The sequence below is a fragment of the Lolium rigidum genome, chromosome 3, assembly GCF_022539505.1.
Source record: "Lolium rigidum isolate FL_2022 chromosome 3, APGP_CSIRO_Lrig_0.1, whole genome shotgun sequence".
NCBI classification, from domain to species: domain Eukaryota; kingdom Viridiplantae; phylum Streptophyta; class Magnoliopsida; order Poales; family Poaceae; genus Lolium; species Lolium rigidum.
Window position 1 is genome coordinate 238010696 of NC_061510.1, and position 23364 is coordinate 238034059.

At 45.0% G+C, this 23364-nt stretch overlaps 2 long non-coding RNA genes across 3 annotated transcripts; one reads left to right on the plus strand and one right to left on the minus strand.

The window, feature by feature from the left end:
- Positions 1–1692: 1692 nt before the first annotated feature.
- LOC124699167 lies at positions 1693–3748 on the minus strand. The gene is made up of 3 exons (XR_007001304.1): positions 3509–3748; positions 2971–3041; positions 1693–2886 (listed from the first exon to the last, which is right to left on the minus strand). It is a non-coding gene; the product is annotated as an uncharacterized LOC124699167 (long non-coding RNA).
- An 18053-nt stretch (positions 3749–21801) lies between these two features.
- LOC124699168 lies at positions 21802–22920 on the plus strand. 2 transcript variants are annotated; one of them, XR_007001306.1, is made up of 3 exons: positions 21802–22159; positions 22242–22412; positions 22735–22920. It is a non-coding gene; the product is annotated as an uncharacterized LOC124699168 (long non-coding RNA). The 2 variants fall into 2 exon arrangements; XR_007001307.1 differs by having other exon boundaries at positions 22347–22412.
- Positions 22921–23364: the final 444 nt, after the last annotated feature.

Consider the following 23364-nt stretch of genomic DNA (forward strand, 5'->3'; position numbering starts at 1 on the left):
CCACAGACTAACTACTCTTATGGCTACCTCTGGGAAGCATGCATGAACTATCCATCTTCTCTGGCAATTAACTTCACCTTGCTGCATTGCCTCTAATAGCACACTGATTAATTTTTCATCGCAGTCGGTGACCCTGAACTCAAGTTGAGTCGAAATGAAAATGATGACCCAACCACAGCCCAATCTCAGTTTTGTCTCCCTCCATGAGAATCGCCGCTGGATGGCTAACTCATCCTGCACCTGTGTGCTTTCTTCTTCAATGAGCCTTGCCTCAGTTACTCCTAAACTTGTACATTTTGGCTCCCATATTTCTCCATATGTCTTCTATATATGATCTTCAAAATCTGCCACACCAAGTTGCTACCTGCATATGTACATACTTAGTTTTCCGGTATGGAGAGCAAGCGCAAATAAAATATTGAAGAATGCAATGATATGGGGAATCTTAGTCAATACAAATATATATTAATGAAGTCCTGGCCAGGGCACTTGTTTCTAGTTCACTAGCTCACAGTACGTCAAAGACTAAAATCAAACATAATATTGACCAAAAAACCGGATCGATGGTAGCAATTTGCTCATTTCATAGTATGATTTAAGCAGCAGGTATCCAAGAAGGCAAAGTAAGAAAACAAGTGTGGAGAATATTTTCTAATCGAGGTAAGAAGAAAAAAAGTTCAAACAAGTAATAAAAAATAAACAAATGCTACATATATGACTTAACAGATAGCATGCAAACAGCTGGAGAGTAACGGATGATACATAGTATAAACAATCCAATCGTCCGGGCTATCTTATTTGTTAATCTAAATATTGTATGAGCAAGCACGAAGCAAAAGAGCACTAACTCACCAGCATTGCTTTACCCTTGAGATGGATGGGCGTAGAGATATAGCATAATCATGCATTGAGCAAAAGAAAGACTTTTCATTTATTCTCCAGCCATATTACTAACTATACAAAGAACTGAAAGACACTACTAATTCAATCGAGCATGGAGGTATATATATCACATGATCCATGATAATTAGGCACAAGCCTGAAGTGAAAAACGTGAAACATGATAATTCGGCACAAGCCTGAAGTGGAGAGAGGGTATATATCTAGATTGAAATTGGTTAACATGGTGCATCCTTGCACAGTTGAAAAATATTTCCTCAAGAATCTCCAGTTTGCAACAATATAAATATTCTAGATCAAATGCTACTCATCTTGTGAGGATAACCAAAATAAGGGAAACTAAGAAAGATTCTTTACCCTGAGAGGGGCTAGTGACCAAACAGAATGTGAAATTGATGTCCTCATAACAGTAGAAATAAAGTACTGAGAAGAAAGAACAGCGGCTTCAGTTCCTGCAACTTCATATAACACATAAAACAAAAAAAAAGGAGGCTGTAGACGGACAAAGATTTGGTGCACATGAGCACCAGTAATCCCTTTTCAGAGAAGTAATTAAAAATCATATTTCTAAGTTTTAAAAAAATCTGAAAATAAATCATGATGTAGTTAGTATTGTATCCCACAAACGTGTAAATTTTCAACTGGAAATAATGTGTATTTTGGGCTCAAAAATAATAAATATGTGGATCTGAGTATAGTGATTCAAACCTCCAAAAAATTCAAACTTTGTCATTTTTGTGTAGCTTAGAAAACAAAATATTTGTAATTGAGATGTTATATGTTAGGGGAATACATCATTAGCTACTTTTAGGGTTTCGTTACATAATTTTTTGAAATATATAAATATAATTTTCAATTTTTTTAATACAATGAGGGCACTGGTGCCCATGATCCAAAAGGACTTTCCGGCTGTAGACGTACATAGAACACATCAAACCAAAAGAAGAATGTAATAAATAAATAGGAGGATGTTGAGGTAAATTAGTAGCAACATGCAACTCATAAACTTCTGTTTCGGATTTCAGATCATAATAATATTAGATTAGATACATGTAGGAAGGACATGTAGCCATGTAGATAGATGTTCAGCCGGAAGCCACTCATCAAATATGGAATATGGGACCTCAATTCATATGCTCACAATAACAAAAATAAATGTTGAAAGAGAAAACTCTATTTTTTCTTGTGTAAAAATAAAAGTGTCAATTTGAAAATGCACAATATAGAAGTGCTGTTACAAGTCCCTCTCTCCTCTCTCACACACACGGTAAGCCATTGGATAGAATTTTAGTGCTGCTCACAGCTGCAGCTAATACTAAGCGTTCATATATGTAGCTACTGTTCACGTCTCAAGGTGATGCACATTTGCAGCTAAGAATAATATAAACCACACATGCTTTTACCGTAGAGTAGTAGCTTTGCAAATCCTATACCCAATAAATGCATGTAACAGACCATAAATAACTCTCAATTATCCAGAATCAGTTTTAGAAACAAAGTCCCTAGTATATGAAAAATGAGAATAATAAATATAGAGACCATGAGCAATACCCAATCCAGCAATTTAAAATAAAAGCCCAAAAACAGGGAAACAAGGCATATAAAACCCATACCCCTTATACTAAGATAATAAAAACACAACAGTCAAAATTTAAGATTTGAACATCATAATGAGTGCAGCAGCGGTGTAGCACAATTAAAAGGAAGAGAATGTATATAACCCAGAAGTCTCTTTTACCTACACTGCACTACAACTTTAACAGATGAGCTGAAAGAAAATAAAAAGCAATGAACCTGCCGCTAAAAGAGGAGGTAGTCAGGCCTGCGAAGAAAATAAGGTTTCTCTCTTACCTTCCCCTTTAATATACATATACTGCAAGTGTACAACTGAACGTGTTCAAAAACCTAGCGCGCCGGTGAATGGATGAACTTCTCCATAGTAGCAAAATAAGCACATGAAATTCTCGCAGTTTACATTGGACAAGCCTGTGACATGGAAAGTACAACCATTAGAATCAAATATGAACTGAACAATGTCATTTACTCAAGCTCACGGCCATTGCATAGTACCTGTTCCTGTGAACTATATAGCATCACTGAAAACATCCCAGATCCTTGTCACAGCTCAAAAGAACATAATTCTGTGCAAATTCATTCTATCAGGAAATGCCCACATGAAGTGAAAACCCATGCTGAGAACATTAAAATGGCACTTGAGGAAAAGTATAGTTAAGTTTGAACAAATAGTTTGTCAATTCAGGAAAAGGAAAATTTAAATAAATTTTGGAAGCAAAAAATCTTGTATTGCATTGCTGTAAATCTTACACGATAGGAATTAAGTAAAAGAAAAAGGAATCTCATGCTGTGATTTGGGCATTTTTTTTTCTGGAATACACATGATCTCAGCTTTTTTTCGAATAGTACATATCATCTCAGCTTTAAAGAAGGACATGGATACCACTGATTCAGTAACGAATATGGCTTTTAAGTGTTCATAAGTATGTTCCAGGGGTTAGCTACCATTATTTGCAGTATAAAAAGAGAATAAGAGAGGTATACATAACCACAGGCAACTTTGCAGTTCCTGAAGAATTCAAACCTGACGTACCAGATTAGCAAGTTTGCCGCAATTCTCTTCATTATATCACAAGCACAGGGATTTCAGGTCGAATTTTTGCGACAAACGTTGTGAATGGATTTCCTCCATCCGTTCCTTTGCAAGATGCATTGGATTGTTTAGAAGTAAAGACCTGGGTGATAGATCCACGGTGTGCTCGTGGTAGCCCGGGGCCTTGTTGACGATGGTGTGCAGGAGGCTGAGCTTGTCCTCCCTGTAGAAGAGGAAGTTGCTGAAATGCTGAGGGCCTCGATGTCGGGGTACCCGGTGGGAAAACCCAGGAGGGAGGAGGAAGCACGTAGGAGGAAGGGTGTCAGGATCCCGATGGATCTGACCGGAAGAGAATTTGAGGGGAATTCGAGATAAAAGAGATAAATTGCTAGAACTAAATAAAAGGTAAATTGCAGGAATGTAAGATAAAAATTAGGGTTCATATTTCTTGATTGATTGCAAGGGGATACAAGGATAAGCTTATATAGACCTAACCAACTACAACATGACAACATAGGTGGAATACCGATATTACCCTTACAACTAATAACCCACTATTCCATACCCATATTAGTCCCTGACATTACTCCCCCCTCAAGACCATTGCTCAGCAATGGACAAGTTTCTTCAGAAACTTTTATCAATTGTAAATTATCCTTCCGAATGCGTTCACTATCAAGGAGGGAGAAATGTAATGAAGATAATATCCATTTCACATATCTGAGGATACTTCTGTGGAGCTAGCAGATTCTTTGCATTGTAATTCTTCTGAACACCTTGTTGATGTAGAAACTCCCATTGTTCAGGAAGGAAGATCAAGATGTATGGGTATTCAGACAAGAAGATGCCATTATATGTCATATTGGTCCAACCCTTAATCTGAATCAGCTCTGTTATGTTCAGCCGGTTGCATGAAAAATAGAATGGTTGAATACCAGGATCCCAAACGGAAGAGGTTTTGTTCATTGGTAATGGACTTTGTAACCAAGTTGATGTCTTCACCGCTGTCATTTTCAGCCAGCTATACATATATGAGGAAATTGCAATTCCAGGGTCCCATAGACATACTGCACTGCTTAGTAATATGCACTGATGAAAAGGAAGCAGCGCTGCAATGTTTCTTCTTTGCTGAACTGAATTTGCAGGGGGCCAACACATACTGGCAGCAATATCAATGAAGCAAGTGTAATTGTGAGTACCAAACTTCACAGCCAATAGATGTCCCAATACATATCCAGTCCCTTTGGTCAACCACCATAGCTCATATAAGATGCCAGGACCATGTGGAATTGTAAAATCTGCAGCCTCTTTGCTGAATGCATTATTTGAGGTGTTGTTGAAACACACAACAAGCAGTCCAGTATCCGGTTTCATATCATTGGTGAAACTGGATATACCACGAGTAGATCTCCCAGGACTAATTATTGGGTTGCCACCGTTTACCTTGACCTTAACTTCTTCAGTATCTATTTCAGTGATGTCGACTTTAGGATGTAGGCAACTCCAGCAAGCGGTTATTGAGCTGTGCCATGTAAACGTTGCGACTTTGCAAGAAGTATTTGACATGAGCTCCTGGTCAGCAAGGCAACCTCCTGTAACTTCCTTGCAACTTGCAGAGAGTACTAATGGCATGATATCCATTTGGTTCAAAATGCCTGGATCCCATAAAAATAGGATTCCATGATTTATCAGTCTTGATGGCACTCCACAGCTGGTCGATGTTGAACTTGGAATTGTATCTGCTCCTGGAAGCCATTCTTTTCTTCTCTGATGAGTTACCAACACGCTGCAACTTGAGTCTCTCAGCTGGTGTACATAAGAGCCAGCTTGGATGCATAAACTCATAACTTCAGGAACTAACATAGCCACATAACCGAGTTCCCTAGCAGGCTCAGCCTTGCTTGAGTGAAGAGGTGCTAAAGCTCCTGGATCCCATAAGAACTGAATCTCATGATTTTCATGACTTGATGGCACCCTGTAATAGCAGCTCTGCTTTGGTACACAAGTGGGCACTCCAAAACTGGATTCTCGCTGTTGGCACATAAAGGAGTGTGAAAATTCCACCTGCAACATCTTTGTTCAGTATCGAACTCAAAATTGAATGGTCTCCTGGATCCCATTCATTTATTCTCTTATGAATTGCCAATACATGTAATGGTGGGGCTTTCAGCTGTTGTAGATTTAGTGATGTCTTCTCATCATCTTGTTGCTCCAGCTCAACAGTGAAGTCCCTCACATATGAGATAATTTTCAGGCAAGCACTATCTTCTTTCTCATACAGATTATAATTTGGCGTGCTCTCGAATTTCTCAAACTGCATTTGGTGATTAGCCGTAACAAACATCAGAGGCTGTTGGGATAGTATCTCATTTTCTGATGGGTTGTTGAAGTACTTGGGAGTATGTTCAATCTCTGGTTTGCCCTCTCCATCTTGCTGAATGACAGAGTTGGTATTCAACACATTACAGGAACCAATCGAACAACTATTGTCATCATCAGCATACACACCATACAATGGCATTTCATCGGACATGTTAATGGCCTCTTGAGTGGAAGAGTTGCGTTGTGATGCTGCACGTTGCTTACTCTCTAGATTTTTCATGCGCGTGGGGCCTGGCTCAGATTCTCACTCATGGTCTTTAGTTTTGCCTGAAACAGTCTGCTTTTCTGAAGCTGTAATTCTGTATGATCTGCATGCCTAATATCAAGTTGACAGTAAGTACCGTATAGGTACCATCCATGTGTAGCTCTCAAAGCATCCTCAGCCATGTAACCATGCTTGTATTGGATTAAGACTTTACGACCATGTTGACTCAATGACTGGAATACTGTTTCCACCACTCCATATAAAGAAAATAGGTGGTTGAGCACCCCAATAGGCACAGGATGTTTTACCTGATGCATCACCATACTTAGAACTCTTCCTTGAAGAGTTGGACAATAGCTCCATGTCATAGCACTTGTTCCATAATCAGAGCATGAGCTTGTGTCGAGCATCTGATGGTCTTGACCAGTGTGGCTGTTGGATTGGTTCGACTGCAAAGAGCTAGCAATTCCGCTGGCCATTCCATAACATGGTGTTGGCATTCCATCAAACACATGCAAGGCAGGAGAATCAAAAGTAGGACCTTGTTGAAAATCTGGCTGCCAACCCGTGCTTTGACAACTAGCTGCCAGAAGGGAAGATGAATTCTGGGCGACTGTGGAGTGGACTGAAACGGAGGCTGCCTTGTTGGAGGAGAGGTCACCGTTTTGCTGCGCCTGGGGATCAAGTGATGAACTGCTTGGGGCGGACGCGACCCATGGGTAGGCGTTGCTGCCGCTCTTGTCGCTCTGGAGAGCGCAGTCGTAACACACGGTCGCGCTGCCGTCGCGATGTATGCCTGTAAATGGACACGTCCGTGACTATCCACCAAGTGCCGCTTGTGTCCTATTAAATTGAGTGGGACGTAGCAGCTGGTCCATCTAATCCCGTTAGGATAAGCGGCTGGCCGTTCGCCCGCTACGGTAGCTGACCAAAGCACCTAAGCACGCAGCTGGCAATGCGAGAGGGTTGAGGAGCCGGGTAGAATACAGTACAAAGAAGCCGAGCTGCCGTTGCCGCTTCTCACTAGTGTAGAACCAAAGAAAAAAAAAGGCACGTAAGCACGCAGCTGACCAATATGATGTTGCCTCGCATACATGCGGTTCAGGCTGTCGATAAAGCAGAGCAATACATTTCTAAGACAGAAAAGGACTAGTTAAACTAACTGCTCAACTGAACTTTATGTAATCAGCCAAAAACACTGGAAATTGTGTTTATAATCCATGGTCGAAATTGTGCTCAACTGAACTAACTGTTACTATTTTTCTGAGGCACTGAATAAAACCTCAACAACTGTGACATTTCAACACAAAATTCAGCTCAATGACATAACCGAGTCGACAAACAACGATGATATAAGGCTAAGTTTATAAGCCTACAACGCCTCAACTCTCTTTTGCTTGGACCATGAGATCTGCTTGCATTTTCTTCATCTCTGGCAACCTTTCCATCCTTTCCTGCTGAAACATAAGTATAAAAATATGAGTTACTACAAGCCATTAATCTGCAGTGACCCATGGGTCCGGGAATTTAAGTTGCAGGCAAGTATAAAATGATGCAATGATTTCTTGTAAAGTAACTGAATATAATAATGATGCTATATTACACAATGATGGAGGAATCTCAAGTGGGCATCATGTATCTCAAGCAAAGCACCAACAAGGTTAAAAATCACCAAGGTCTGCTACCAAGGTTAAAACATCAACAAGGTTAAAAATCAACACCGGACATGATTAAGAAAACCAATGTCTTTCGTTAGACATGGATTTGCAACGTTTACTGCAGTAGCATATGTTGGATTGAAAATACAGTACTCGCAGTTGCTATTAACTAAACAAGCAGGGGATGCAATAGATTAAGTGCTCTCATCTCAATTCCCATTGCATTAGACTAGTAGAGTTGTTATCACCAGATTTTGGCTAAATCAGGAGATGGGCCGCGATCAAGATGGACTTGAAGAATATATATAGAAGAAATACGTGAATCGGCCTTATGTGCAACGTTTGGGCTAATTTGCCCTTGTATCTGTAACATATTAGATTACGTGTTTTACCCGTGCACGGTTAGGTGCACGCCTAAATTAGAAAGTCCCCTGGACTATAAATATGTATCTAGGGTTTATGGAAAAAACAACAACCAACGTTCAACACAAACAAATCTCGGCGCATCGCCAACTCCTTCGTCTCGAGGGTTTCTCCGGTAAGCACCATGCTGCCTAGATCGCATCTTGCGATCTAGGCAGCACAAGCCTGCCCACGTTGTTCATGCGTTGCTCGTGCTGAAGCCTTTTTGATGGCGAGCAACGTAGTTATCTTAGATGTGTTAGGGTTAGCATTGTTCTTCGTATCATATGCTTTCGTAATGCAACCCTTGCACATCTAGCCGCCCTTACACCTATCTTAGGTGTAGGGGCGGCACCCGCTTGATCATAGTTTAGTAGATCCGATCCGTTACGGTTGCTCCTTGTTCATCAAGGATTAGTTTAACATCCGCAATAGTTAGGCCTTACAAAGGGTTGGAGGATCCAGCGGCGTGTAGGGTGGAGTTTGCTAGCCCTAGACAGGACGTTCTGGGGATCAACCTCGTGTTGGTTTTTAGGCCTTGTCTAGGATCGGCTTACGGTCACCGTGCGCGAGCGCGAGGCCCAATCGTGAGTAGGATGATCCGATTATGCGGTGAAAACCCTAAATCGTCGTAGATAGCATTAACTTTATCTTGATCAAGCATGACCACCATATATTCGGACACCTTGTACGAATCATGGGTGGATCGGCTCTTTGAGCCGATTCACAGGATAACCTGAGAGCCGATCGAGGCTCGTATTTAACGTTTACGTGTATGCCATGCAGGAAACTAAGCGAGGCATCATCCAACACCTTCCCGACCAGGTATAGGTCAGGTGGCACGCCCTTGCGATAGCATCGGACGTGTGACCGGGAGGCTTTGCGGGCCGTCGCTCCGAGGGACCGGGGCCGGCCGCAGCCCTAGTTGTTCCCGGCTCCTATCGTGTTGCCGATCCATCGCCCGCCGGTGGGTTTCGACGCCAACACATTCTGGCACGCCCGGTGGGACCACCTTCGACATCCACCACATCGCCATCTACATCCGAGATGGCGGAAAGCACTCCGGTCAAGTACGAGGATCTGACTGACGAGCTCAGAAAGAAGCATGACGACACCAAGGCAGTCCTCGAAGCCGAACTCATCGGCTCTTTCCACAGAACTCGCTCCCATGGCGTCAGGTGGAAGGGGTTCACACCTGAAGGTGCACTCGATGGGGTGGACCTGTCCGCCCCGTCAGAAGAACGCACCAGGTCGCTGCGTCAGGAGATCAACTACATAGTGGCTCATTCGCTGCACCGTCACTCTGAGAGCCTGGTGAACACTCTGGAGCGCATCGCTCTGCGCGTGATCCAGAAGTCATGAGCCATCGGTACCCTCCGTCAAGACCAGCTCGCGGGACCTGTCAAGGAGAGGTGCCACTCCAGTCCCGTCCACCGTTGCCATGCGCATCGGCAGCACCGGAAGTGCCGAGTTCACCGGCATACGCCGTTAATGTGGTAGAGTATACTTACCATGGAGGGTGCCAGCCAGGTCTCTCGTGCAATATCAACATGGTAGGACTTGGGAACCACTCGGGTAAGGACGGAGATGAGGGCAGCTGCTCTCATAGCAAAGATACAGAGGAAGCCGCTCCACGCGATCGGCTCCGCCAAGACGGCAAGCGCTACGTCACAGAGGGAGAAGTGAAAAACATAAGATATCAGCGACCTCTCTCTGATCGCCTCCTCAACAAGTATGTGAGCCAGTATGACCAATGCCGGCGATACAACGACGATGATGATGAAGATCGTCTGGCTAGGGACGACAGTAGACGTCGTCGGCATGATCACGACGAGGAGCGATACGAGCGCCACGCCAAAGGAAAGTCGAGGGAGCGAGACGACGTGGATAGGCACTGGGACTGCCCCTTCTTCAGATACTGCTGGGATTCAGGAATGAGCCGGTTGCCAACAATCGGCAATTGCCCAGAATGTAAACAAAGAAAGAAGGATGCAGCTAACGTGTCCGTGTTCGAGCGTCTATGGCCTCTCCCGCCTTGGACCAAGCATGCTGAGTCCGCTCGGGTGGAAAGTCTCGAGGAACTGGAGGACGATGATGAAGAAGATAAGTATCATCGGCCAAGGGGGTGCCCTGATCGGCTCAGCCGTTCTCAGAAGCGAAGGGTTCAGCGTCTGCGTGAGTTGGAGGAAGCTGAAAGATTATACCTGCACACGTTGAGGAAGGCACGGCCTGATCTGGCCGCCAAAATTTAGCGAACCCTGGACGAAGAAGGTCAGCCACAAAGAAAAGAGTGGCGCCCCAAGCAAAGGAAAGCCGATGATGAGACATCGGCTGGCACAAACATGGTCTTCATCCTTCCAACGGAGTTTAGCGCTTAAGGATTGTACGAAGCACCGGTGGCACAATTGGACTGCGGCCCACGGCCGGTCATCTTTGAGAAGCCGCAAGAAAGAAGTTACAGTGCATCCGAAGGCCCCGTACTTGCGAGGTTACATCAATGGGCAGCCTCGTCAACAAGATGTTGGTAGACACCGGGCGGCGAGCTAACATTATGCCATACTCCATGCTACGTCGGTTGGGACGCTCCAGCTCGGATCCGATCAAGACCAATGTAACACCGAGCGATTTCAACGGCCAGCATCCGACGCACAAGGTGTTCCGAATGTGGATCCGACCGTAGGAAGGAAAACTGTCCCTACGACGTTCTTATTGTCGACAGCAAGAGTACCTATGCTGTCCTACTAGGGAGAGATTGGATCCACGCCAACTATTGCATTCCATCCACGATGCACCAATGCCTAATACAGTGGGATGGAGATGAAGTAGAAGTCGTCCACGCAGATGATTAAGTCGAGATTTCAACAGCTGGTATGGACGTTTGGGAGACATCAGGCCAAGAGCCGCTCTCAGGCATCAATTTGGACGACTGCGAGCGCATCGACGTGACAAAGAACGGGGTTAGGCTGGTTTTATCCACCGGCCTGACCGTGTAACAAAGCAAACATCGATGGACGAACGTGGCGGGGCTGATCCTTGTGATCGGCCCCAAAAAATTTTTATGGAGGAACATCACAAAACCTTCATTGAGCAAGCAACGTGGAGGCCGATTCCAGCAATCGGCCAAAATTATCCTCACCATCCATTCTGCCTGGGTTCAGCATTTAATCCAACAGGGGATACCTGAAGAGCCGATACCATCAATTCTCTTGACAGAATCGGCTCGGGGGGCACCTAGGTGGATGAAACACGAGGATATGTAGTAGGAATGTCTTGCAAGTGCCCAGCAGCCCAAGATTATTCTTTGATGATGGGTTTTGAGGTATGGGGGCCGATACATAAATCGGCCGTAAAAAATTCAAGAAAATTTTAAGCACAGCCGATGCAGCAGACATCGACTTAAGGATATAAAGCCGATGCATGGCCGTCGACTCGAGAGGTATACCTGTTATAATCAGAGGGTCAATGGAGCAGGAAGTGGGCTACGAAGAGAGACTCTAATGAAAGAACTCCTCAATGGAGTGGTTTAATGGCTCAGATCTTCTCTTCAAGAACAATGCCAAGGGCAGCATAGATGTGCAGATCAGGTTAAGGGTGGGTTGCGTCAGATCCGCTGAAGGGAAGAAGCTCGGGGGGCAGCTCACCCTGAAGGTTCTCTGCTCTAGGAAGCCGATCTTGTTGAAATCGGCTGGCTTTGCGTTATGATTTGAGGCCAATGGCGGCACATTGGGCTGACTCGCTACCTTGCTCGCCTTGACTGAGGCTCGGGGGGCAGCTTGTCCTGAAGGACCCTTTGCTATAGGGAGCCGATTTTGGTGAAATCGGCTGATGCTGCATCATGGCTTGGAAACCGACGGTGACACGTTTTGTCAGCCCATTGCTGTTCTCGCCTCAATGGAGGCTCGGGGGCAATCGATTGCGTGGATATTCTGTTCTTAAGAAGCCGACCGAGATTTCATTGGATGGCCCTCCATCATAACCTTTTTTAAAAAGGGATTGGGCAGTACTCACCGAATGTTTGAATGGTCCAGAGGTATCGGCTTCAGCATCAAGTCGTTTCAGCAACGGTTCTGGGGCTCTCGTAAAGGCGTTGATCTGCTTCGTTGTCCGCCAGAGCTCAAGGTCATCGGTCGAGTAAGGCGAAAGATGGATTGTGAAGGAGTAATGTTAACATCGGCTTTTGAGCTGTGAGCAAGTTCACGATCACTCCGATGTCAAAAGGATGGAGGGTAGATCATGAGAGTCCGATGCGTTGTCATCGGCTCATTAAGCATTGGCTAAGTGACGATCGGCGGGATCAGTATGAGGGGAAATCGGCTAAATTGGCGTGAAGGAAATCGGCAAAATCAAATTGGGGAATTTCTTCATTAATAAACGAGATTTCTTACATAGAAGAGCTGATTGCTCTCAAAAGGGAGTACCAAGGGGATACATTGCCCCGTCTACTACTACGGATCCTATGCTAAGGGTCCTATCTACGGGCCGTCGCTGCCCTCATCGTCGCCCTCGTCGCCGCTGTCGGCGCTACTCCCGGCGGGCTCGTCGTCGCTGCTGTAGCGGCCGCCGGCAGGACCTTTGTTGTCCTCATCCTCCTCATCGTCGTCGTCATCGTCGCTGTCGTAGTCACTGAGATTCCCCGGCCAGGGGCAGTGGCGCTTGGCCGGCGGCTCGTCGGAGGGGCTGTCGTCGTCGTCCTCCTCCTCCTCCTCCTCCTCCTCCCTCACCTCCTCGGAGGTGGTGAAATCATCCCAGGAGAAGCGATCGTCATCGCTCTCCTCCTCCGATTCCCCGTCGGCGAGGAAGCGGAGGTCGCTCTCCCCACTGGTCAAGGACTTGTCGTCCTCGGACCAGATGGAGGAGGCGTGGTCTTCCAGGTCCCATTCTTCTGGTGCGCGGATGTCCGACGGCGTCTCGCGGGAGGAGGAGGACCCAAGGGAAAGTTCCGATGAGGTGGAGGAAGAGGAAGACATGGTGCGCAGAAGGGCTTTTGGAGTGCTGATGCGGAGAGGATGAGGAGGAGAACTGTTCGGTGCGGTTAAATAAAAGAAGTGGGGATTTAATGTTCGAACAGTTTTCGAGGAGGTGGTGCCAAAAAACTGTCAAATCGTGCAGAGAAGTTGGGAAGGCAAGTTGTCATGATGAAAATTACTGCGACGGTTCTGCTCTGCCACGACATGACCCCTCGGAGGAAAAAGCAGGGTGGTTTTGAAATTATCATTACCAAAACCAGGGGGGCATGTGTTATCACCAGATTTTGGCTAAATCAGGAGATGGGCCGCGATCAAGATGGACTTGAAGAATATATATAGAAGAAATACGTGAATCGGCCTTATGTGCAACGTTTGGGCTAATTTGCCCTTGTATCCGTAACATATTAGATTACGTGTCGATTTAGAAGTTAGAGTTTTACCCGTGCACGGTTAGGTGCACGCCTAAATTAGAAAGTCCCCTGGACTATAAATATGTATCTAGGGTTTATGGAAAAAACAACAACCAACGTTCAACACAAACAAATCTCGGCGCATCGCCAACTCCTTCGTCTCGAGGGTTTCTCCGGTAAGCACCATGCTGCCTAGATCGCATCTTGCGATCTAGGCAGCACAAGCCTGCCCACGTTGTTCATGCGTTGCTCGTGCTGAAGCCTTTTTGATGGCGAGCAACGTAGTTATGTTAGATGTGTTAGGGTTAGCATTGTTCTTCGTATCATATGCTTTCGTAATGCAACCCTTGCACATCTAGCCGCCCTTACACCTATCTTAGGTGTAGGGGCGGCACCCCGCTTGATCATAGTTTAGTAGATCCGATCCGTTACGGTTGCTCCTTGTTCATCAAGGATTAGTTTAACATCCGCAATAGTTAGGCCTTACAAAGGGTTGGAGGATCCAGCGGCGTGTAGGGTGGAGTTTGATAGCCCTAGACAGGACGTTCCGAGGATCAACCTCGTGTTGGTTTTTAGGCCTTGTCTAGGATCGGCTTACGGTAACCGTGCGCGAGCGCGAGGCCCAATCGTGAGTAGGATGATCCGATTATGCGGTGAAAACCCTAAATCGTCGTAGATCGCATTAACTTTATCTTTATCAAGCAGGACCACCATATATTCGGACACCTTGTACGAATCATGGGTGGATCGGCTCTTTGAGCCGATTCACGAGATAACCTCGAGAGCCGATCGAGGCTCGTATTTAACGTTTACGTGTATGCCATGCAGGAAACTAAGCGAGGCATCATCCAACACCTTCCCGACCAGGTATAGGTCAGGTGGCACGCCCTGCGATAGCATCGGACGTGTGATCAGGAGGCTTTGCGGGCCGTCGCTCTGAGGGACTGGGGCCAGCCGCAGCCCTAGTTGTTCCCGGCTCTACTGTGTTGCCAGTCACTGCCCGCCGGTGGGTTTCTGACGCCAACAAGAGTAAAATATTCTCCCTGGGGATTCCCAGTACAGTACATAGAGAACTCAGAGAATAACGAATACAGTACATCACCTTATATCTAGCAAAGGTAAACCATTAGAACTCAAACATCAAAAAGGATATTCATTAGTAATCTCTTTTTTAGGACACATGATGTGAATAATACCAAACACCTTCTCAGACAACTAAACATCAACTCAAGGATTCTAAGAAACATGTTTACCTGGAACAATCACGAAACCAGATGAGGTTAGCTTTCTTCGCAAGAAGGTTCTGCAACAGTTACATAATCAAAATAAGCCTGGTGATACATATTTACCAAATATATTAGCATATTTACGAAATATAGTAGGCACTGAAAATGATGCTTACCACCACGCCTAATCCAATCCCCATAATACATCAATGCCTCAACACTATCAGCTCCAAGGCTAGTTCTGTGATCAGTTATAACTCTTCCGCACGTGCTAAACGCAGACTCAGATGCAACAGTCGAAGCTGGAACAGCCAGTACATCACGAGCAATACTGCCAAGTATTAGATACCTTGGAGCGTTCACAGCCCACCATTTTAGAATGTCGAAGTCTGGTGTACGGGGATGAAAGTCTTCCTCTAGGTAGCGGTGCAGCTCATTGTGGCTTTTAGCTTTCTTAAGCTTCACATGCGCATCAAAATCTGAAAGGGCATCATCGGCCAAACCAGCTTCTTCACCATTTTGCTCTTGTAACTGAATATTAATATTCTCTTCAATTTCAGCCCCATATGCAAGAAATAAGGCCATGATAGCCTCCTTTACTTCTTGGATATGTTTATCCGCACTAACTCCAAAGTATTTTTTCAATCGCAACTCTACAAGCTCCATTTTAAACCTTGGATCCAGAACCACCGGTATGCAGTTTGTCAAGTATGACTCCATGAAGTACTTATGAAATTTCTTCTTCATTTCTTTGACCATGATTCTGATTGTAGCATTGCTGCTCTTTTCCTGTTCATCTAGTACCACTTTCACGCTCCAGGTTTCGATCAACAAGATTTTTTCTGAGATGGCTAATCATCTTGGTGTTTACTTCCGCATTATCGAGTGTGAAACTACATATCTTATTCTCAATGTTCCAATCACGAATGCTCGTCAATACCACGTCAAACATATTCCAAGCATCATGGGGTGTTTCGACTAGACAAAATCTTATGATTCGATGCTTAACTTTCCATTTGCTATCAATCCAGTGACATGTGATACAAAAATACCCAAGTTTCTGGTTTGAGGTCCACATATCCCCGGTTAGTGATACTCTATGATTGCAATTCTTGAAGAAATTTTCATTGTAACTTCTATAGTGATGGTAAGCTGATATGCAATCATTTTGAAGTGTTACTCTACTAATTGGTTTGAACCAAGGATTTACTACTGCACAAAATTTCCTAAAGCCAGCATACTCGACGAATGAGAAAGGCAGACCATGCAAGACAACTAACTTGAGAAGCTCGATCCTTGCATTTTCTTGGTCAAATTTCCAATCAGGATCTATTTCATCAGAATTTTTCATTTGTTGCACCAACCCATCCATTGAACATTTGATCTCACATACCTTCAAGTGTCTGGCAAGTTGACTAGTACCTGAGACCTTAGAGGCTGGAAATATATTGTTGCAATAATTGCATTTGCCTTGCATTAGAAATCCATCAATATATATTGGCTCAGCCTCCTTCCAAATTATAGAGGTCAACTTGCGTGGTTTGCGCTTGGATCCTACAAGTATGAAAGTTTCAAATGTTAGGAAATGGACAGGAGATCAACATACTTGCATGCAACCATGTTACAACCATCTCATGCGTTGGACTTACCATGGGTAGGAGCAGGAAAGAGACGATCACGCACAGTGGATGGAGTACCATGTCCAGGATTAGGCGAGAGAGCATGCAAAGAAGCTGGAGTAGCATGTACAGAAACAGGCGAGAGAGCATCCAAAGACGGGGATTTCAAAGTCCCAGTTGAACTTGGAGACCTTGCATGCTGGTTTGGTGACCTTGCGGATGTTTGTGCTTTCTTTCTTGCAAGCATATTCAACATAGGAGACCCTGAAATAATTGGAGGCAATTTTCTTCCTTTCGTTTTGGCCTTCAGTTGGGTCATGACAACCTGCATTTAGAACAATATGACTATGATTGCAATCTCATGGTAGGAACTGGCAGAATAGAATTTCCATAAACTATAGTGAACTACATTAGCAATCTCAAGGTTAGTACCAGCAAGACCAAGAACTTACTTTTGAATGAATAGTTCTCGCAACCTTTGCTGCTCTAGAGCTTTCACTTGCACGAGATAGTGACCTTTTGCCCCCACAGACATCTCTGGACCGCTGCGGCTCCTCACAGGCCTCACCGGTCTCCCGCAGTTCCCGCACATAATTCAGTTAAGAATGGATTTTTTTTTTAAAGAAACTTGTTAGGGTGTGGATATGAGATCAGAAGCAGCTCATAAAATCAAGCCATAACAGCAAAGCCTAAGTTGTGATTGAGCACCAATAGTAAGGACGAATACAGCAAAGCCATAACAGCAAAGTCATAACACACTAAGATACAGCACGAATACACAAAGAGGCGAACATTAGTGGAAGGCAGCATACCTTCAATTCAGAATAATAAGCTTACTAAAACAGTAAGGACGCAAAGGCCTGAAGCTTCTAGATTAATAGTTCGTTTAACTGTCTAAGTGCTCGAGCTACATCAGAGAAAATATACTGCTAGTCCCTCAGTGTTATCATCTAGAAAATGAAACCAGCAATGAGCATGCCTCTTGTGAAATGGCGTTTGACATCATGTCACTCTTGCAAAACCAGCAGCAATCAATTTGAGGTTCCTCCTGAAGAGGTTTGGCCAACTAAAGTAACATGTCGCCACCCAGTTCATCAGTGCATCTAGGACGAGGATATCAAGGTCAAGATGAAAAATCGGATACCTTTTTCCGTATCTTCTTCTCCCGAATATGGCTACCATCCTTCTCCTTCTTCCGAATTGGACTGGTTCCCTTCTCCTCGAATACCTCGCCGGACACCGGCTGCTCAACGCAGGGGATGGAGGCGGCCGGATAAGAGGAGGTCACGGGAGGATTGGAGGGATGGAGCGGCGGCGACGGATCTGTTCCTTGGGGGAAGAGCAAGAAGAGGGGCGGCGGTGGATCTATTCCTTGGTGGGGAGAGCGGAGGGATGGGGCGGCGCCCGCCTCCATCGCCATGGAAGGGGTCAGTAGCGGCGGGGCGGCGGTAGCGGAGGAACCGTGATTGACCGCCACGATTTTATTTTATTTACCGGGTGTCTATTTACCAAGTTTAATGGGCTTGGGCTGGCGGCACCGTGGGCTGCCGTTTCCACTTACAGATATATCGCGATGGGAGGATGAGCAGGGGACCATGGCTGGTGCTCCGAAGCCCTGAGGGGCCGGGGGAAGAAAGGTGGTGGGGAAGAAGAATGGGGTGGTCGAGGGCGAGCTCGCCATGGATGCGAATCTGGTGGTGACCGTGCTCGATTTGGGGAAGGGAGGGTTGGGACGCGCGAATCGGATCGCAAGAGAAGAAGCCTCCGGGGAGAAATTTTCGGTCACAGAATCGACTGCTCTGATACACTTTGTCAGGATCCCGATGGATCTGACCGGAAGAGAATTTGAGGGGAATTCGAGATAAAAGAGATAAGTTGCTAGAACTAAATAAAACGTAAATTGCAGGAAAGTAAGATAAAAATTAGGGTTCATATTTCTTGATTGATTGCAAGGGGATACAAGGATAAGCTTATATAGACCTAACCAATTACAACATAGGTGGAATACCGATATTACCCTTACAACTAATAACCCACTATTCCATACCCATATTAGTCCCTGACAAAGGGCCGATCTGCGGCGCCGTCGGGGTGTACTGGATGCCCGCCCACAGAGTAGCAGCCCATGGCGGTCTTCACTGCTACTCCCGCCGTATGTGGGTAGAGGAGATGAGATGGCGGCAATCCCATCGATCTAGGGTTAGGGAAGGCTGCAGGGGATGAACGGCCTAGGGGGGAAATCACAGAGGGCGAGGAGGATGAGTGTATGGGAGGAGGAGGAAGAACGTAGGAGGAGGGGCCGATCTGCGGCCGTACATCGAACGAAACCACCGCTGGCCCAAGGGCACCCGAAAAAATCCCCGTGCGGGACTGTCGTTCGAAACCAGAGGAGCCACCCAGAGTCCCAGAGTTCAATCGGATCGCACAAGACCATGGAAAAACTAGCGCGCTATTCCAACGCTAATAGCATGCTATAGCATATCTGGAGAGCCGACGCTACGCTATTTCAGCGCTATAGCGCGCTATTCGCGTTAATAGCACGCTATAACATGCTAATAGGGGAGCGGTGTTTTGGAACATGGGTGCATATGCTCCCTATATTTCGAAATGCATTTTACATACGTTTTAAATTTTTAAAAAAATTGAAACTAAAAGTTCGCACGTACATCTTCATGTGCTACGTGTTCACAAAGTCGTTTCATAAAAAATCGACTTATCAATGTGACGTTTGTAAAGAAGAAAAAATTCGGTTTCAAAAGATAAAGTTTCTCTTTTTTATATAGACCGCACAAAATATTGGTTTTTCGTAAAATTTTACAAACGCACGTATATTATGGAGATGTACATGTAGAATTTTTTGTCCAAATTTTTGACATTTCGAAATATGATTTTTTGGTAGAGAGAGCATACGAACCTGGGAGCCGAATTGAATTTCCGATGCTAATAGCGTATTTTTAGATCCACGCTATTTTGTTATAGCGCGCTATTTTGTTCCTTGCACAAGACACATAAACCTGATGGAGGCGGGAAGAGGGGGTTGAGCGAACCTTGCGGGCGACTCCGCCGCTGTGGTTGGGGGACCCCTTCCTCCGGGAGGACGGCGGCGAGATGCAGCAGGCCCCGCCCCTGTCGGTGTCAGCGGCGGAAGGCGGCGACGAGGTCGGGGAGGAGGTGGACATGGCGAATCGCGCCACCGGAGATCCTCGAGGAGAAGGAGCCTCTCCTCCTGAGAGCTCTCTATTCGGGATGGGAAGCGGAGGCACGAGAGCAGGCGAGCGAGCAGGTATGCTAGGGTTTCCGTCGGCAGTTTCATTCAACAAATGAGCGTCTCAGATCAACGCGTAGCTTGTTCACAAATCGGAGGGTGCGGGTTAACATTTTTCTCCCTACCAGCGAGTGCGCGCCACGTGGAACGCCCTGGCATAGGGCAAGGGTACTCACACTTCATGTTTATCAATTTCCTTGGATGCAGATGCTCCCGGCCGCAATGGAGGCACTAGTGGAAAAAGGGCCTTTAGTCCCGGTTCACAACGGGCTTTAGTCCCGGTTCACAACGGGCTTTAGTTCCGGTTGTGCAACCGGGACTAAAGGGCGACTAAAGGCTCCCCCTTTAGTCCCGGTTGCTTACGAACCGGGACTAAAGGTCCATCCACGTGGGTGGCTGGCGTGCACCAGGATGAAGGACCTTTAGTCCCGGTTTGTAACACGAATCGGGACTAAAGGCTATTTCGTTAATTTTATTTTTATTTTTTTTAGGTTTCTAATTATTTTCACTCCATTTTTTTTCTATTTTTCATAATTTCTATTATTTCAGTTATTTACATAGTTTAGTGTCTAACTGCAATTATCTCTAGTTAAATTACTTACTCGTGGTCACACTTACCGCTTGGTCACCCATCCTCCCACACTAGCACGCTTAACTTCCGAGTTCCATTCCGTCCCGCATCCAAGTGTTTCGCACGACATGTATGTGATATAGTATCATATCAATCCTGTTAACATGTTGGTTGATGTCACATTTATATATTGTTTGAATTTCAAATAATTATTTTAATAAACAAAAGTAATGATGTAATAATGAACTTTAATAAATAAATAAACATTAACTTTTTAATTTGTATTTTTTTAAAATTTTCAATTTTTTAATTTTTTTTGCCAAACCTAAAACCTAAAAATTTGAAAATCTAAAAATTGGTTAAAAGTAATAGTAATCTTTATGCAGAATGCAATTAATAATTTTATTTTTTAAAAAATAAAAAAATAAAATCCGTAATTTATAGCAAAAACTAAAATCTTCCTGCTTTCGTATTTTTATTTGGAATTTTGAGAATCTAAAAATTGGCTAACCGGGTAAACCCGGGTGAATTCGGATGTAGCTTTTTCCCACGATGATTTTGATATATTATACGTTTTTTTCAACGTCGTATGCAAAAGTTAATGCGGTTTTACCATTTTTCAAACCTTTTTTGCAAGATAAGTGAAAATTCGAATTTCTTAATTTTCCCTAATAGTAGGTTGCGTAACATATAGGAATCTCAAAAGATTTTATTTTTAAAATTTTCTATTATTTTCTTTTCTATTTTACAGAGTTAAAAAGGTGATCCACGCGGGGGATGTGAAGGGTGCATGGGGAGTAAAACCAGAAAAATAACTACAAACCGAGACTAAAGGGCCGGCCGCATCCCACCATAACACTTTAGTCCCGGTTAGTGTTAGCAACCGAGACTAAAGGGTACCCTTTAGTCCCGAGCTGGAGCATTAATCTCGGTTCACCAGAAGAACCGGAACTAAAGACCCCATTAGTCCCGGATCTAAAGATCCCATTAGTCTCAGATCAAAATATTTAGGAACTAATGAGTTGAGATGGAAGACCTTTTTTTGCTCGGGCTGTTCCGCCCTCGACGCCGCTCTTCGCAGTCTCAGCGCTGGTTGGGTCATGTGGGGGCGTGGGACAGAGGCTAGACGTCCTACACTCCTACTACCTCTCGGCTCCTTCTGGGAGGCGAGTTGTTCCTGGTGGCAAGCGGGCGGAGGCTCCGCGTGCTCGACGGCTGCATATCTGCGCGTTGTACAGACCCAAGTTGATGTCGCGGATGAGCCATCGAGTCCGCCTGAGGGCGCAAGCGCTGTCGTTCTTGTCCAGGCGGTCCAAGCGCTGGGACAAGCCTGCTGGCGCGGGGATAGAGGTGCGGGTTGCGCGGCGCATGCCTTCATGAGTGCGCACGATCACGATGCGGTGGCCGGCCGGCGCTATGGTCGTTGTCCAGGCGGCCCAAACGCTGGGCCAAGCCTGCTGGACGCATGCCCGGACCCTGCTAGCGAAACGTCGGCCGCGTCCGCAGTCTCGCCGATGAGATCGCGGACAACACCACGAGGGCGCCTGCCGGACCTGCAGATTCTCACATAGTCAAGGCCCTGAGTGTAGCCACCATGCCCTGCCCCTCGGTGACTTCATCCACGACGACTCCAGCAACAGTCTTCGAGCCTGCTACCACGAATTGGTTGCTCTGTCCAGAGCTTTTCTCCCAACTTCTGTACATCAGGCAGACGTGTTTGTTCAGATTTTCCTTCATTGCGATTTGTGCACACAACCTGTTTGTTGAAATGACTACCTGCTAATCCTCTTATGCACATGCAAAATACTTCTCCAGGTTAGATTGGAGGATTAATCATTTCATTCAAGGAGTTCTTTGTTGTTCATGAGGTGCTTTTCCACTCGCCAATCCTCTCTGTTGAACCAGCATGTGTTCTTTGTCACAGAGATCGGCCGCCCCAAAACAAGGTAAGCAACGTTAGTTGGTCTATACAGCCACGTGAACCGGAAATATCTATTTGTATTGACAAGATAAATGTTTCCTTGCCAGATTGTTTTGTTGACATCTTCGGAGATAGAGTGCAGTTGATTTTGTTGATTGCATATTTGCGTCAGATTGTTCAAGCGTTTTAACTAGGCATGCTTGGATTTGCAGTGTTGGAAGACATGTATATGGTATCGCACCTATTGCCATTCACATCAATTCCTTGCCTCGATCTAGGTAAGCTACTACCCTATGTACTACTTAGACACTTTTGCTATCTAGAAGTTCATCTAGCCAATTTTTCTATCTAGAAGTTCATCTAGCCCTCCGTGCATGACGATGCAGATGATATTTGGTTAGAACAATGGAGGAAACAATATGTCAACACTTGGCCATATGTCACATCCCTAGGATTTTTTTTTTTCATTTTCTTAAAGAGATTTGAGCTTGCAAGCAACCAAACTGATGTGATGCTTAGAAAAATATATATCTATGTGTTCTTTTAAACCTTCATAATACGAATCAAGGGATCTCACATGTAATAATTCCCTATGTACAGAGGGAAGATGAGCCATGGCCTTCTGCTTTCATTGAGCATGCACATTGCCTACTCTGGTGTTGATTATCGCCAAGGCGCTGCACGATGTCTTTGAAGTATTAGAAGTTGGCATTGAAGAAACTAGAAAGCAGAGGCGCGGCGGCACGCCGCGCCCGAGCATTTACATATTTTGTAGGCATCGTTTGTATCAATGATTTTATTTATATAGTTCGATGAATAACATGCTCTTGAAATGTAGGACTTTGAAAACCAGAACTTGCAAACATTTGCTATAAGTAATATGAGGTATTTTATATAAAAAAACAGGGATTAAGTGGATACCAATATTTACATTAAATTATGGGGTGGATATGTCAATCTATATATACACTGGGTTATGCCAAACGGCAACGTTAGAGGGTCTAACTGAACTGGTTTAGAGGGGCGCTCCAAATAACGAAAGAATGTGAATGAGTTAAAATTCACCTGAACTCGACGACAAAGAACATGTACAGTCACAGAAGGCACGCGTGGACAACCCTAGTGATGCATGGAAGCCAATTGTAACACGTCACAGTAAGCGGTTCTAGACAAATACATCAAAACAATCCACTGAAAAAAATCTGACTCAAACGATGAATAGAAGGGAGT